General features: G+C 43.8%; 1 long non-coding RNA gene across 1 annotated transcript in view; it reads left to right on the plus strand.

Moving 5' to 3' along the window:
* The first annotated feature begins 6,024 nt into the window (after positions 1–6,024).
* The window catches only part of LOC144756279 (uncharacterized), a 385,761-nt gene continuing 373,899 nt past the window's right edge, over positions 6,025–17,886 (plus strand). Inside the window, exon 1 of the long non-coding RNA XR_013595109.1 lies at positions 6,025–7,131. This is a non-coding gene — a long non-coding RNA (uncharacterized LOC144756279). The remainder of the gene's footprint in view (positions 7,132–17,886) is intronic.

Below are 17,886 nucleotides of genomic sequence, written 5' to 3' on the forward strand. Positions count from 1 at the left end.
ACTTCGAAGGAGGGCAACAGTGGAGAAAACCACCACAAGGACTTATTCTAATACACGAAATAGGCAGTCTAAAATGGCTGCCGCAGTTGCAGCCAAGAATGTTAAAACCGGTACTAGGCTTTCTAGTGAAGCAACCAGGAAGTGACGCCTGCCAGTAACTGGGCAGCGCTTCCTTGCTAAATATACGGCGGCAGTCTTTTGAAACAAACGCTGCATCTTACGTGAGGCAGACGGGACGGATTTACTCCCGTAAGAACACAACGAAAAGGTAAGATTGGAGAGCGCGGAGGTTATGATTAACCACCCGAGGGAGGGTCCACACGCTAGTGTGTGAGACTCGTGTGGAACTCTGGTGCATGTCGGAGTTGAAAAAATATAAAAAGGAAGCAGACCCGATTGAACTAGCGTTAAGATTAAGTTACGGACACGGGGAAAGAGACGTGGGGAGCACCATAAAAGAAAGGGATAAAACTAGTGTAATGCAGCGATATGCACATTGGGGGCAAGAGACGGGGAGCACTTCCAAGATCGGTAAAGCCCTTCGCACATTAAAAATATTATGGCTCAATAAACAAATATTTTACATGGGGTAGCACTACGCTGTATATATAGCTTATATACGTTTTATACTCAGAAACAACTTGATAGCACCTTTTGATAATCAGTTACCCAACATAATGCATAGAAGGCCAGGTGGCATTTTTGCTAAAAAACAGTGCGATTTTGACAAAAAGTCATTTAAAGTCATAAAGTCATAAAGTCTGATATATGAATTACAACTTACAGATAGTGAACCATTATTTTGGTCATCAGATCATCGAAGCTTGAATAGTACCCACGATATCCACACCAGAACCCCTTTGAGGGTTGGAAGTATCACCTCAACTAACGTGAGTAAAGTTACAAAATCTTTAAAAATAGTACGTGTGTGGTACTAGATGTTCCAAACAGGATTTACATCTTGCTTCCATATTTCCTCACGCAGAACGTGAAACAGCAACGGAGAATAGGTACAAGAATGCATGGTTCCTAGATAAGCATGAACCCACGTTAAACTTCACAAAATAATCACAATCAAAAGAATCTTGCATGTCACCCCCAGGATAATGATAATGACACCATCACCGGTCTCTCCATACCTTGTAATGGGCTCATACTTTCTATGATGTTAAGAACAAACACACTGTAAACGAATCTTTATCAATACCAGTAAGCATGTACCAAATGTGGTAACTAATAATGTCACAGTACGAGCATGCTTATAAAAAATGTAAATGGAATATTGCACTACCACCTAATCCTAAAAACCATCTAATGTTATGTATAAAAACTGATCAAGTGTTATGATCTAAAGTAATGTGCTACAACATTACCATTTTCTTTAAACAGCCTTGAAAAAGTCGGGGGTTACATTCCCCAGTACGATGAAACACGTGTTGGCTGTGACGTCTCCTTCAATAAACAGCGACAAACCCTGAACAAAAGGATTAAGACATTTATTTTGCTGGTGTATGAACTGTATTGTGGAAACACTTGTATTTAACAATATCATATAATACCAAAACGTGTGCTAAGGAGTAACAAACATTCGGCATCAGGCTTGATGGAATCGGCGTCGAAGGATTCGGCGTCAACGACTTCGGCGTCGATGGCTTCGGAGTCGAAGGCATCGCCGGCGTCGGAAAATGCCAATGCGGCGCCGGAGCCGGCATAAAGGGCGCAGGTGCATAGGTTTGGGGAACACCCAGACCAAACGCCATCCGACCCGTGGGACCAACAGGAGCCCCAGAGGGGTACAAAGCCCTGGAATATTTACCAAACATTGCATTAAGGAAATGCGTCGGATCCTGACCTGGAGCCGGGAAGGCTGGGTACGAACCCCCAGGCTGCTCTTGAGGGCGTGGAGTCGATACAACGTCGACTTCCTCTTCGGCCTGGTGCACCGGAGTCGACAGACCCTCGGGCAACTGAGCCTCTCCCTCTCCAACCATCTCCCCCTCACCTTCATCCTCCCGATCTGGAGGATGGAATGGAACCGGAGATGGATTTGCCGTCTGCCTCGGAGAACCTGGCGAATTCGCATGCGACACCTCACCCCCGGCGTCCTGATCTTCCGAAGCCGAAGATACCACCACCTTCTCAATCAGCTTCACCTGCGACTTCGGCTTAGAACCCGAGTCCTTCCTCGAGCGATGGCGGGATTCATGGGACCTCTTCTTATGCTTCTTTTTAAATGACCTCGAAGCATGGGCCGAGGACGAGTCCGATCGCGACCTTGAACGAGATCTTGACCTCGAGCGTCGAGTCCGCGACCTCGATTTTTTCTTCTCCTTACTTCCTTTAAGCTTCGCCACAAGAAGCTTAGCTTCTCTATCCCGGAGGGCCTTAGGTGTCATCTTCCTACAAGACTGGCAGTCTTCGACATCGTGGTCGGAGCTTAAACACCACAAGCAGCATTCATGTGGATCCGTAATGGACATGGTTTTGCCGCATTCCCCACAGGCTTTAAATCCGGTCTTCCTCAAAGACATGTCGAAAGAGAAGACAATGAAACATGAACAATACAAGGTAACAAAGTTACTACAAAAGCTATGGACGATCCCTAGAAAACCGTTAGCGTCGATGACGCGGAAAAAAGGGAACTGTTGTCATCACGCCGGCGTGGGCCTAATATGGGGTCGGTGACATCAGCGGAGTCGCGCGCGATGCCGTGCCTCTGTGACATCGGTCCACGTCGGCGCGAAGCTACCAAAAGAATTACCGGATGTTGCTGACGCAGGGGGATATTCACAAGGTGAGGAATCCACTGGCAGATGTATCTATCAGAAAGCATTGTTAAATACTTTAATGACTTTAATAGGACTGGAGAATTTAACCTTAGAACCTGGAAGTTTAATCACTACAAAATCACCCACTCCAACCCCAGTGTTCTTCACAGCATTCCTAGTGTCAAAAGATTTCTTTCTCCTTTGACACACATACTTTTCTTTAATTCGCCAATCGGGTTGTTTTGAAGAAGAATTGCAAACAGACTCACCAAACTCCCTTACCCAAGAAGGTTCAACAAGAGTACTGGGAATTCTCCCCATGAAAAGAACAAACGGAGACTTCCCAGTTGAAGAATGCGGGGTCAACCTATATAATTCCACCTTCTTTAACACCTCTTCTTTCCAATTAAGACCTGACAACTTGGCCCAAGAAATAGTCTCTTTTACAACTTTGTTAAATCTCTCAATCATTCTGTTTGTTTCTGGTTGATTTAAAGAACATTTCTTATAAAGAATACCCCTATTCCTCAAATAACACTCCATCTGTTGTGAAACTAATTGAACCCCATTGTCTGTGAAAATAGAATCCGGAAATCCTTCCCTAGCTATAACATTATCTAAAAACTTTATAACTTGAGAAGTCTCAATACCTTGAGAAAAATAAATCTCAGGCCATCTCGAAAATAAATCCAAAAGAACCATGACAAATGTCTGTTAACCATTATGATGAACAGGACCAACAATATCAAAAGCAACTTCACTCCACGGCCTCTTAGGAAGATCCCTGATTACCATAGGCTGAACTCTCACTATTTTAGATTTACAACTTTGAATACAGACCACACACTCTCTAACAGCTCTTGTAATGGAAATATCCATTCCAGGCCACCAATAACAGGTACGCAATCTTTCCTTTGTTTTAGACATCCCAGAATGTGATTCATGAGCAAAGTCAATCAACTTCCTTCGAACCTCAAACGGAGGGACCAATTTGGTACCACGCAATAAAAACCCATCACAAAATGCTAATTCATTTCTCACACACCAAAACTTTGAAGCTTCACTGGAACAACCATTTTTGTTCTCCCAACCTTTGTGTAACAGGTCAATGACCTCCACAAGAACAGCATCTGAAGATATTAACTCTCCCCATTTATCTCTACTTACAATTTCCACATCAACAAAACAGACATGCATATCAGGATCATCCCATTCATCCAACTGCACTTCTTCATGTCCACCATTATCCAATCTAGATAGTGTGTCCGCCACACTATTATCAGCACCAGGAACATATCTAATCTCAAAATCATACTCTTGGAGAGCAATGAACCATTTTGTAATTCTACTAGAGATCATGTCAATCCCTCTTTTTGAAAAAACCTCACACAAAGGCTTGTGGTCCGTCTTCACTAAAAACCTAGTACCCCACTTTTAAAATTTTCTGACAGCCCAAAATACCGCCAGAGCTTCACGTTCGATAACAGAATATCTTGACTCCGGATCCCTCAAACCACGCGAAGCAAACATAACCGTCGACATTCCTTCTTTACCCTCTTGTTGTAGAACCGCACCTAGACCCTTTAAACTCGCATCAGTAGTAACAACAGAAGTCTTACACGTATCAAAACTAGTCAAAACTGGTGGAGATTTCAACCTATCCTTAATAAAGTTAAACTCCTCATCAGACATAGAAGTCCACTTAAATTCACAGCCTTTCTTTAACAAAGTCCTCATATTGGCTGTTAAGCTCGCAAAACCCTCAACAAATTTATTGTAGTATTCTACCATGCCAAAAAATGTGGCCAACTCATCCCTACAAGAAGGAGGTGGCATTTGCGTAATGGAATCAATAAGACTGACTTTGGAGAGATACCACTATTTGAAATTGTATGCCCAAGATAATGAATTGAAGATGTGCCAAATCTACAGTTCTCAGACTTAATGGTGAGATTGGCATTAACTAACCTCCTAGGAACATCAAAAAGAAACTCCTCATGCTCAACTTGATTCTTAGCAAAAATCTAGATTTCACCCTGATAGACACAACAACCTTTACAACCCTCCAAGATCTTTTCCATCATACGTTGAAAAACAGTCGCAGCTGAGACAAGCCCAAAAGGCATACGTACGAATCTAAAAGAACCAAACAGGGTTATGAATGAAGTAAAATCCCTCGAAGCCTCATCCACCTCGACCTGATGGTAAGCCGAGGTCAAGTCAATGGTACTAAATACCTTCCCACCATCCAACAATGTAAGTAGCTCTGAGATGTTGGGCAAAGGGAATCTATCAACAATGACACACTTATTCAACTGTCTCAAGTCCACACACAGATGAAGCGAGCCGTCCGATTTCTGGGCGGCTACAACCGGAGAAACCCAATCCGTTGCAGTTACTTCTTCAATGAGGCCACCATCTTGCAACTTGCACAATTCTTTTTTCATTTCTTCCCTCACAGCTAATGGAACATTCCTTGTTTTACAAGAAAATGGTTGACAACCTGGACATTAAGGTATCTTAAGCTTAAATCCTTTAAGACAACCCAAAACATTCTTGAACACATGAGGGAACTTCTCTTTAACTCTTGCTTCCAACATACTATCAGAGGATATCGCAACAGTCTGTACGAATTCTTTGAGTTTAATAGGAGAATCACTACCTGGATCTAACATGACCACTAAATCACCCTGGTGGAACCAACAAATTATACTATCACCTTTAAGTGAAACATAAATCTTCCCTGACGTGTAGCGCCCCTTATATTTAATCAACCCATTAAAGTATCCTTTCAACTGAATAATTTCACCCCCATACCCTAAAGGACGTATGTCAGGTTTATGTAGCGTAACTTTGCCAGAAAGTTTGGATTCAAAGAAATTCCCAGAGATGATGGTGATTTTGGCACCAGAGTCGAATAAAACTCTAGTAGACTCTCCATCAACCTGAATTGAATCTAAAGGACAGGACTTAGTTTCACCATGGGGCACTACTTGTACAACTATTTGTCCGCAGACAAAATCCTCCTCTAAAATCTCAGTCTCCACTGATTTCACATTAGATGAATGGTCTTAGTTTTGCAAACTACAGAAAGATGCCCTTTTCTTTTACACTTAGCAAATATAACGTTCCAAGCAGGACATTTTTTATCACTGGCCAGATGACCTAACTTATCACATCTGAAACATCTTGGTACAAACTTTGTTTTTTTATTGAATTTAGAAGGTCCAGACACAGTAGGAGAATTGGTCTCTAATTCACAAAGATTCCCAAACTTGCAGGAGGAAGGGAGCTTTCTCAACTGAGTAACATACCCTTCAACAGTTTCACTGTCTTCTTGTTTCTTTTTAGCGAATTGATATCTTTCTAATATCGTACTTACTTTAGGTAAGTAATGCTATCAAGTTGTTTTAAACAAATTTCAAATTCATTCAAACCAGAACTCTCTTCATCAGTAAGTTGGGGAAGATGGTCAAAGACGTCTTGACCCTCCGACCCAAGACAATGAAGCAAAAGAGAAGTTTTCCGTTCAGCTGACAAACTAACACCACACACTCTGGCATAACGCTCGAATACTTTCCTCCATTTCTTCTGTTTGATCGTTGGTTCACCAGGAGACATGTGAAAAAATGGTGGGCAGTGACATTCTGCATGATCACAAGAATGTCAATAACACACAAAAGAAGAAATATTAACTAGTGAGAGAAAATTAAAAATAAATAATGTGCACCAGCATATAACACAGAATCAGAAACCCATTATGTACCCACAATAAGTTAATGGACTGACTGTGACATCCTGCTTGACAAGGAAAACATTACTTGTGTTTGAAATACAGGAAATTCAAGATAAAATTAGCACTGAAATCTAAGTATAACTTTGCCTAATAAAACTAAATGTGGAGAAAGCTTTACCACTGTCACATTAAAATAAAGCTTAAGAAACAAAAGAAATACTGGAAGAATAATACAGAAAAGATCCACTAGATGGTGGTGTTGGGTAAAAGAAAAGGTTGGCCAAAAGGAAAAATGTTGCTCCAAATTGTTAATTAAGACTGTACCTCCGTTTTGTATTGACCTGAAATGGCAGCGAAAATCTTTAAGCCACAACCATTGAAAAAATAAACGAACAATTTCCCACTTTACTGTCACAACAGAGTAACCTTGCAGTCCGATCTCGTAAACTTCTCCTTTTCCCGAAGTCCGACACAAAAGAAAATGGCAGTCACGCAAAAACGCTATGACGTGATTGACGGATCCTCTGTGTGTTCAAGAATGTAAAAGCCACATTCGGAGTCAGAAGAAAGAACTCCTCAGAAGTGAAAATTCCGTGCAGCTGACGCTGACGCTGACGCACACTCGAGGTAAGAGTTGCAGTTGGAATGCACTCGAGCACATTTCAAAGTTTGAAGAAAAACAAAACTGAAAAATACTCCCAAATGTCTATTTCACTGTAAAAAAAATGTAAATGAAAATAATGCTCTTCACTCGACAATCTTGTGCCGATATTTCAGAATTAAATCACCAAGTGAAATTAAAAATATCGCTGTTAAGGTAGTTTATGACCAAATTAACTGAAACCAGGTTAATGAATACCAGCTCTTCATTAAAACAAATCCTTCCACAAAGCTCTACTCAGCTTTTTAAGTTGAATACAAATATATTCTGCACCGATCTAGCTCCCAACCCAGTTAAATGAAAACGAAGGGTGAGTGTGCAGCGAAATATTTTCCTTGGGTTAAGATAAGTTGCCATAAATTAGATGGGATCAATCAAAGATTCCTTCAGTTGAAAACACATATAATCTGCACCGAATTTAACTCCCAACCCAATTTAATGAAAACAAGGGTGAGTGTGCAGCGAAATACTTTCTTTTGGTTAAGATAAATTATCAAATAATGGATGGAATTAATCATTAATCAGAGGTTCCTCAGAGTTAAAATAACAGTACCTTTGAAATATTTTCAAAAATTGTTGATGCTGTTGAGTCCTCTCCTTCACCTGCTGCCGACTACGCCAATGTGAAATCCTCCAAAAAGAAATCAAAGAGGTAGGCAGGTCTGAAGTTGAAGATAATTAGAAGATTTATTGTAAATGAAGAAGACTCATCCAGTGCCACTAACCAATACAAGCAACTGCTCAATGTCAATTGAATACTAACATTCTTGACCCTTGACAACAGAGCAGCATGGAACTAGCACATGAATGATGTCACCAGATACCGTAAATCATGTAAAGCAATACCATTAATACATCAGAATACCACAGAATGCCATGCCAAAATGAGAGTGTGGAGCAGTATAAAACTGTTGACGCATCTAAAAACATTGAGAGCACTTGTGGCAACTTAGTGGCACCACTGCGATAATTCCTTGAATATTTTAAACTGAACGATTACGACCTTTTCTTTTTTTAATCTGGCACATTTGTGTTATTTTATTGGTGGCATATGTAATCTTGCACTGTCAGTACCGGCAATTGTAAAGCTGTTTTTCTTATCTGCACTTGCTATTCTCTCCGCTCCACCGCGACTTGTTCGTTTGTGTGGAGAGAGAATAGCATCACTTCCGGTCTGAAAGGTTCGCGCATTAGTGGCACGGCCCTTTAAATGCGGATGTGTTGCAGAACGAGAAGCGAACGCACCGGCGGCGCACCAGCGGTGCGACAAAGGCAAGCCCGTCTGCACTCGTCAGCGTCCCGGAGGCGGAAGGGGCGGGAGAGGCTGCTTGCAGGCCTATTTTTAATGGTAAGCGCATTATCTACAACAGTGAAGACCTAAAAAGGCATATGCCCGCTCTGGATTTTTGCAGCTGCATTATACCGAGGGGGGACTGTGACCCCTTGATATTTAATCATTGCAACTGGACCTCTGGGACAGGCTTAATAGGTGAGAAGGATCAAAAATTAGCTAGCATTCGCGCCAAGAATTTTCAATTCTATTAAGGACACGGAGGCGAGGATTATGCTTCTCTTTCTTATATTTGCCACTCACAGCAGCCAATGAAAAACGTTTTGTATGCAATAAAAACTACATTTCCCATGATGCTTGTACATACATCACATCCTGTATAGCCCCATAAGAGCTGCTGCATCCTGTGTCTCCTCCTCTTTCTTTGCTCGAACATATACAGTCCACACATTAATAAATCCAGTCCATTTTACGGAATAAGAGTCACAATAAACATCCTTCAACATGGAGAACAAACATTAATAAATCCAGTCCTTTTCACGGATATGAATCTCAAGAAACATCCTTCAACATGGCGAACCATCGTCAACTGGACGAATCACGTCTTTTAAGCCAGAAGAACACCTGCTCCTTCTTCTTTACTCGAAGCTGAAAGGAATGAGACAGGAAAAACCCGTAACTTCTGCTGATACAGAATATCAAGTACATTCGGGTGGGTAATTATTACCAATACTGTAATAAACCGGGTGGGATAATCCTCGCCTCCGTGTCCTTAATAGAATTGAAAATTCTTGGCGCGAATGCTAGCTAATTTTTGATTCTATTACAGGACCGGAGGCTTCGGATTATGCTAGTTTAACGCTTAGTAACACAACTACAGTCTGAAATCTCCCACCGGTACATAATACAGTTTAAATAGAGTCTGAGAAACTCCATCAGAAAAGTTAAAACTTGCACAACAATGAGAATTATCCAAACAAGAATGATAAGTATTGTACTTGAGCAAACTGCGTATCACCAGTGTTCCAACACCCATTCCGGCCAAAGGCCCTCAACCATCGGCTGTAATAGCCTCGTACTCACATAGAAAATGATAACAATCATCAACAATCATGAACATATAGTCGAAAAATCATATCAGATTGCAATTCCGAGAACCATCGTCGTAAGCCATGAGGCATCGGAAGAAACACCCATAAAGTGCAAAGTCGTGTGACAAGGCCCTGACCACATGCATGTCAGACCTCGCCGACAGGGCAAGTAATAGTACATACTATACCTGTAAAACGCGGGCTTGCCTCGCCATAGGAACCCCCGAAGGTGGAATACTTCGTAACACAGCCTGACAATAATAAACGTCCCGTTTGTAAACGCAGGCCACCAAAAGAATTGGAAAGAAACCCGACTCAAGGTCAGCAACCTGCCCTGAACCGAGAAGAGCCGCAGGAAAACGGCCAAATGGACGTTATAAGGAGAACGTTACTGAAGTCCCCGTACACATTTGGAAAGCAATCCACCAGAAGAAATCAGTCCTCACAAAGCCGCCAATGGCGGGCATATCCACAAGCTATCCTCTATCACCGAAACGTCTGCAGGGAATGAAAGGTCCAGAAATACGAAAAGAACGCGTTCGAGAACCAAGAAGGTAACGTAGATACCGTAAACTTGATCGCAATAAAGCAAAGTCGGAATACATACACCTAGGGAAAACTGTTCGTACCACATTGCCATGTGTCAACCCGGACCCGCCTACTAAATGGCAACTATGAATCTGCGGGCCGTAGCTCTCTGGCGAACCATAAGGCATCTGCCTTGATTTACATGAGTGTCACTACATTAGAAAAAGGAGAAAATTGCAAGAAAAGGCGGGAGAACGAGCCGTCCTTCGCCGACCCAGGGGCATTGGGATTCCAAAATGGAGTCCTCCTTGCACGAAAGATGCGACCAGTCGTCAGAATACCAGGAAACCAGATGGAGCCAACCTTTACTGCCATGTCGGCTAAGGAGTTATACCACAACAATCTGAATATGAAAATCGTCGGCAAGACGACCTGAGTCCTGAAATTATTCCACTATGAAGATGACTTATATGCCCATATCCGCTGATCGTACTCGCAGTTGAGACATTGTGCATGCTGAACAGCAAGCCACCAGAGGCGTGCACGACAAAGAGCCCGAATAACTGGAAGGGTCGGAAAAACTGACAGCATGACGGTGCCCAACACACCACTACCGAGGCATCCACCCAAAGGGAAACTCTCGTACTAATACCATCGGAAATGCATCCTCGCATTGTAAAGTGGGGATAAAGCCACTGAGCCGCATAGTAGTAAGATAAACTCGGAACCCAAATTAAAGGCCCAAATGCATGAAGGTTATAACCGAGCAATCCCAACATATCCATCCGCCGACGTCTGGAACTGGGAGGCCAAGGCCTGCCAGGACAGATCAACCATACTTCTAAGTAACCAATGAACCTGAGAGCACAACACGGCACTCGGACGGTAAGAGGGAACTGAGGAGGGATAGCCTATCCCTCGCATCAACCCTTAGTACCACTATCGGAACAACTGCCCTTGCCGGGAAGGAGAGAACCAGACTCTCTCCTGAACGCTATATGCCAGGAACTGCGGAAACACTATGGAAAAGAATAAAGACAATAACTAACGTAAAAATAATAAGTAAATAGACAAAAACGAACGCATGCGCTACTTGGGCTCTTGAAGGTATTGTGGTAGCAGACCAAAATGGGCGTCAATCAAGCCCTGTCACCCTGAGGTAGGTAACGTCAAACATGAGGCCCTGTTGACCACACAAGAACGGGAAGAACCTGGGTGTCAACATAATCCGTTCAGGAGGCTCTCGCGCTCCCATCAGTAGTTGTCATCCTCCAATATAGAAATATATATATATACATACATATATTCCAACATCATCCTCAAGGGACATCTATGTTCTATATATATGAAGTGCAAGGCACAGTGCAATGGAGGAGTCGAGGGGGAGCCAACCCTGTGCACACTAAAACAGAGAAATGAATAATGCATCGGCCCCTCAGCAAAGCTGTAGTCATTATACCAGCCCAGAGGGCGTCGGGAGTCTTTGTAAAATACAAGGAGCGTGTGCGCACTCCGAGGGCCAGCCTATTGTTAAAGCCTGGAGGCTACCAGGAATCTGCCCAGGTAAGCAGGAGGCACTGGGACCTCAAACCAAACAAACAAGGGACGCCTGCGACGTGCGTAGGCCAAAGTGCCCAAAGTAAGCCCAAATTGTGCCCAAATGGGTTACGCACACCGGAGCGTTATGACTCCATAACCGCACTCGGCTACTAGGGAAAGCCTTTGGCGGAGACAGCGCGTGACCGCGCAATAATTCAAACAACCCCATGGAAGTGACCGGAAACTTACGCAACGTGGAAAAGAGCACCGTTGGAATGCAATCCAGAAGCAACAAATCAAGACACAAACACATTCACCTAATACATCATGGCGCACTCTAGCGCCGAATTCCAGCTCCAGGAGGAGTGTTTGATTCAGTTTGCGGCAGACTAGGCCCCTCATCCAGGAGCAACAAATCAAGACACAAACACATTCACCTAATACATCATGGCGCACTCTAGCGCCGAATTCCAGCTCCAGGAGGAGTGTTTGATTCAGTTTGCGGCAGTCTAGGCCCCTCATGAGGATTAATCTCGCCGGCATAAGCAGAGCGACCTCACCACTCCCGCAGGAGCCATTGAAAGTTGCATCAGCGCTACCAAAAAACTGCCAAGTGCATATTGCCGTCCAGTATAAACAGCGAAACATATCCCAGGAGAATAGTAAACTGGAATCGGAGAAAACACAAATTATAACATTATAGAAAAAACGGACATGACTCGGGGCACCCGGGATCGAACCCTGTACCATGGAAATCAAAGGCAGCAGACCTTGCCCCGAGGCCACGTGTAGACCGATCCACACGAAGCTGATCAAACCTGAAGACCTCGGCAGGGAAGCGCGGCATGCGCTGATCAGCGGGAGCACAGAGCGCCTTTCAAAAAGGGGGGGGGGGGCCCCCGCGTAGAGGAAACATCACCGGACCCACAGTCCTAGGACGTGGCAAGGAGGCGACGCGCGCTTGCCTTCATCGAGGCGAGCCCTGAAGCTCTGCGGAGATGTAGCGGTAAAGTGCCAGACTCCGCTGCAGGAGGAGGCGCCACATCCGGCGCCGCACACAGCCCCTGCAAGAACGCGGTAATGCCCGCAGGCCATGTAACAAATAAAAGCGTCCTTGAGTACGCTGAGCTCTGCGGAGATGTAGCGGTAAAGTGCCAGACTCCGCTGCAGGAGGAGGCGCCACATCCGGCGCCGCACACAGCCCCTGCAAGAACGCGGTAATGCCCGCAGGCCATGTGACAAATAAAAGCGTCCTTGAGTACGCTGCTCCCAGCGGGAGCCGCTCCGCCCTCCAAGGCGGTAAAAACAACCCATGGCGCCCGCGAGCGCTAACGCAAGAAAAACATGAAATGCAGCGTAAATCACCAACACAGACCCCTAGGACCCTTTGCAATATGAGGACAACATCGATACTGTGGTATATCCAGAGCGCCGCCAGCAATCAGTCTTGAACTTAGGGAGCGCCGTTCGTTAAGCACCATGACTGCACGTAACACGTGCGCTTCCAGCTCCCACAAACCACAATCACGCCACAAGCATGAAACATAGCGCGATATAAGCGCAAAGCATTGCAACATCAAGCGAACTAAACGCAAGGCCTGTAATACAGTGCGCAATGAGCGCAAACTACTGGCATTAACCTCAAAGAAATCCGTTAGTCAACCAAGACATTAATCATATCATAAAGTAGAGAGCACTTAACTGGCTGCGTGAGCAGCAAAGAAAGAGGAGGAGACACAGGATGCAGCAGCTCTTATGGGGCTATACAGGATGTGATGTATGTACAAGCATCATGGGAAATGTAGTTTTTATTGCATACAAAACGTTTTTCATTGGCTGCTGTGAGTGGCAAATATAAGAAAGAGAAGCATAATCCGAAGCCTCCGGTCCTGTAATAGAATCCTATTACAAAGAGAAAGGAAACTCATATCATAACACCGGGGGAGCACTGGCAGTCAAACAATATTCAAGCCTCCCTACTTAATGTACGCTCGTTAAAAAAAACGCCCAACTCATATTTGATCTGATATTAGAGTCGAAGTTAGATATTTTATTCATGACCGAAACATTGCTTACAGAGACGTCCAATCCCACACTTACAATGGCAATACCCTATGGCTATTCCATCTTTAGAAGGGACCGCACCAAGGGGAAGGGGAGTGGTGTTGCAATAATTTCCAAAAGTCCAGGTTAAGATAATTCCTATGGAGGAAATAGAGGCGGCGGAATGTCTGGGTTTCCACTGCATTATATCCACCCACCAATCTGTGGCAGGAGCCGTAATATACAGACCCCCAGGGCATGCAGGGACCTTTCTGAGGAATATAGCTACTTGTATTGCATCATTAGCTCTGAGATTTAAGCATTTTCTGGTCCTGGGAGATTTTAATGTACATATGGACAACCTGGAAAGTCCCGATACAACCACATTACAGGAGATTTTGGAGATCATGGACCTATTACCCTATGTATCTATGCTGACTCACAAGAACTGGGGTGGCTGAGTGAACTAAAGAATGGTGATGGATTAAACCCAGATCAGTTGACTCGGGGTGAGTGTTTGATTTGTTGAAACGCTCCGTCCATCATCCCCTTTTATATCTTTTTGACTCACAAGAAAGGCCATACGTTAGATCAAATTTTCTCCAACATTCCAATAATAACGGAGGAACCTGTTCCCTGACTTTGGACAGACCACTTTTTTATTGGTTTGCAGATCAGCAAACTAATGAAGCAGGCCCGTATTCCTGATAAAACCCCACTATTTACAACTAGAGCTTTCCACAAAATTACCCCTGAAGGCGAAGCACTGAGTAGAGAACTCTCCTCTAATCCCTTTCCTATGCAGAGTAAGATCGAAGGACGCTGCCATTAATCTCGAAAATTGGTTAAAACACGGCATGGAGGTTCTGGTCCCACAGTCATCACGCTCTCACCAGGCAATAAGGCCATCGGCGTCTTGGTTTAATGACATGTTAAGGAAATGTAAGTGTTCTTGTAAGTACCTGGAAAGAGTGTGGAGGAGAGACTTTAGTGCAGACCGTAAGGCACTATATAAAGAGGCATTAAAGAAGTATCAGAACAGAATTGTGGAAGCAAAGAAAGTTGTTTTCTCAGCTAGAATTGAGGCATCAGGGAATAAGAGTAAGGAAATCTTCAAAATCGTTCAACACTTTGTCTCACTGAAAGCAGCAGTTTCGGAAAGGATTGTGTCAGAAAACTGGATAGGCCAGTTGGCCTCCTCCTTTCATGAGAGTGTTGAAGATTCAAAAATGTCTTACCTCCTCGGAGGGGCCGCAGGGCGTCTCTCTCTCTGTCTTGCGGCCAACTACTCTGGCTAGCACGGCTACCATCCTGCAGTTTCCTCTCATTACCCTGGAGCATTCTCTGTCCATAATGAAAAACTTAAAGTCACGGTCTCCGTCTGATCCCTGCCCTGAAAAAATACTTGCGGCCATGGCGGAGATCATTAATCCAGAGGTTACCCAGGTTCTGAACCTGTCATTGAGAAGGGGCTAGGTTCCATCTGTATGGAAGAGAGCAAAAATCCTTCTGCTAAAAAAAACTACGGCAGATCCTACTTTAACATCCCATTATAGGCCTATTTCCCTGCTGCCTTTTTTGCGAAATCCATTGAGAAATATGTGAACTCTATTATTACTGACTTCACAGAAACAAACGGCCTCCTCCATATGAGTCAATCCGGTATCCGTGCCAATTTTAGCATGGAGACAGCATTACTCGAGATATCAGAGTCCATCAAGGAGACCTTAGATACGGGTGAAAGAGCGATTCTATTCCTACTGGGAAACATCCTTTACAACTAAACTTTTACAACGCACTACCATTACGACGCAACTTTTACAACGCAAACCATTACAACGCATAGCGCTGGGGGCGCTCTAGGATAGGGAATAGGTTTAATGTACTATCCAACACCTTCCCTACTATCCACGGGGACTGGAGTTGGAATAGTAAATTAAACTATTCACTATCCAGCTCCCAAAAGCATTATGCGTTGTAATGGTATGCGTTGTAAAACTTGCGATGTAAAGGTAGGCGTTGTAAAAGTATGCGTTGTAACGTTATACATCCTTCCTACTCGATCTGTCAACTGCTTTTGACACCGTGCCCCATGACCGTCTCCTGCAGAGGCTAAGGGAGTGTGGTCTTGGTGGCAAGGTGTTAGAAAGGTTCTCCTCCTTTTTGGCGGACAGGAGCCAGGAGGTTTGGTCCCCCCCATTTGCAGCCGGTATCCCTCCTATGAGGGTAGGAGTTCCTCCGGTTTCCATTCTGAGCCAGTTGCCCCCCCCGCCCCTTTGGCTGAGGCCCATGGTGCAACTATTATATCTTACGCTGAATATACTCAGCTGTTGTTCCCCTGTAAAAAGGGAGAGGAGCCCGATGGAGAGAAGATTAACAAATGCCTAAGCAAGGTTTTTGCGTGGTTCAGATTTAACCAACTGCAGTGTAACCCAGAGAAATCAGAGGTGATCCTTTTTGGCTCATTCACCCAGGAAGCGTGGAGAGGCTGCTGGCCGGGTGATACTCCATCTCCTCAGCAATCGGCAGGAGCAGTGAGAAATCTGGGGGTAAAATTGGATGCCCGGACTTGTTATGGCATCCTGAAAATGCTCCAGAGATTTCGCCCCCTTCTTTCACTCACTCATAGAAGGACGGTGGTCCACGCTCTTATAACATCTAGACTGGACTACGCTAATGTCCTCTACTTGGGCCTTCCGTATTACCTCCTGCATAAACTTCAAGTTATTCAAAACATGGCCACTAGAGCAATCCTCATGTTGGGTCCAAGAGAACAGATCTCTCTCCATCAAGGAAGCTTCACTGGCTGCCTATTTGAAATAGAATTTACTTTAAGGCCCTTGTGCTGGCCTTTAAAGCTCTTCATGGCCTCGGAGCCCCATGCATTAGGAAGCGGGCGTCTTTCTATACTCCGAGCAGAAATCTAAGTTCCTCACAACTTCCTTTGATGACAGTGCCTAGGATTGCCCGCTCACGTAGGGGCGGACGTTCCTTCCAGGTACCAGCGGCCCATCTATGGAATCGGATGCCTGCCACACTCAGACAACTGGATGATTTAGGGCTTTTTAGGAAACAACTTAAAACATGACTATTCCTTGACCAACATATTTAAAGAGTCTTCCCTGAAATGTCTCTATACGCTCAGTCCAGCACCGGGACACTCTATTGAGTAGATGTGCGCTTTATAAAAATTAAATAACATAACATTACATAAATTGGCGTCAACTAATGTTTCTGTGAAAGAGGATTCACTGATAAGTTGGTTTCACCAACGTGATCTGAATTTATTTCTTGACGCAAATGCTAACCCTGTGGTTCATTTGAGAGAAATACCAACTCTCAGCAGTATCCTGGAGGGATGTGATGATCTGGTGGATGAGTTCTCAGATGTTTGTAAGAATACTCTAGAATGTTAAAAAATGATGTGCACAAGATCAGATTAAAAACAATGCTTGCCCAAAGGCAGCCTAAATAGTATGAAACGAGAATTGGGTAAACTGGTTGCGAATGGCATAATTGAAAAAGTGGAAACTGTAGAATGGGTTGCACCTGTGGTTATAGCTCGCAAAGCCAATGGTGAAGCTAGCTTATGTGTTGGTTTGAGGGTGTTTATTAAGGCTGTGTTAGTGGATCTTTATCCATTTCCCAACATCAGTGAGATGCTCAGCTTGTTGAATGGTGCCAAGTACTTTTCTTCTTTAGATCTCAGGTCAGCGTATCACTAAATAAAATTAACTGATAAATCACAAGATGTGACCACCTTACCACTCCCATTGGTAACTTTAAATTTTTAAGACTGTTGTTTGGGTTTATATCAGTATCCTCTGTTTGTCAGAAGGCTATTGAGAAAATATTAAAGGAAGTGGTGGGAGTGAAAATATATCAAGATAATCAAATGTACAAGAGCACAATATACAATTGCATGAAGTGTTTGAGAAACTGTTGAAGTATGGTTTGACACTGAAACGAGAAAAATGAAAATTCTGTGTTCCTGGGATAGAATATTTAGAACCTCTAATCACTGGTTCTGGAATTCGTGCTAAGAAAGTTTTAGTTGACACAATTAAGAATCTCGCTTCTCAAAAGAGCAAAGAAGAATTGGCCAAACTTTTAGGCATGGCTGAGTTCTATAATACATTTGTCCCTAAATTTGTTGAAAGGACGGTGGCTCTCAGGTTGCTGCTAATGAAAGTTAAAGAGTTCTTGTGGTCTGATGTGTTTGAAACGGA

The sequence above is a fragment of the Lissotriton helveticus genome, chromosome 5_1 (genome assembly GCF_964261635.1).
Source record: "Lissotriton helveticus chromosome 5_1, aLisHel1.1, whole genome shotgun sequence".
Classification (NCBI taxonomy): domain Eukaryota; kingdom Metazoa; phylum Chordata; class Amphibia; order Caudata; family Salamandridae; genus Lissotriton; species Lissotriton helveticus.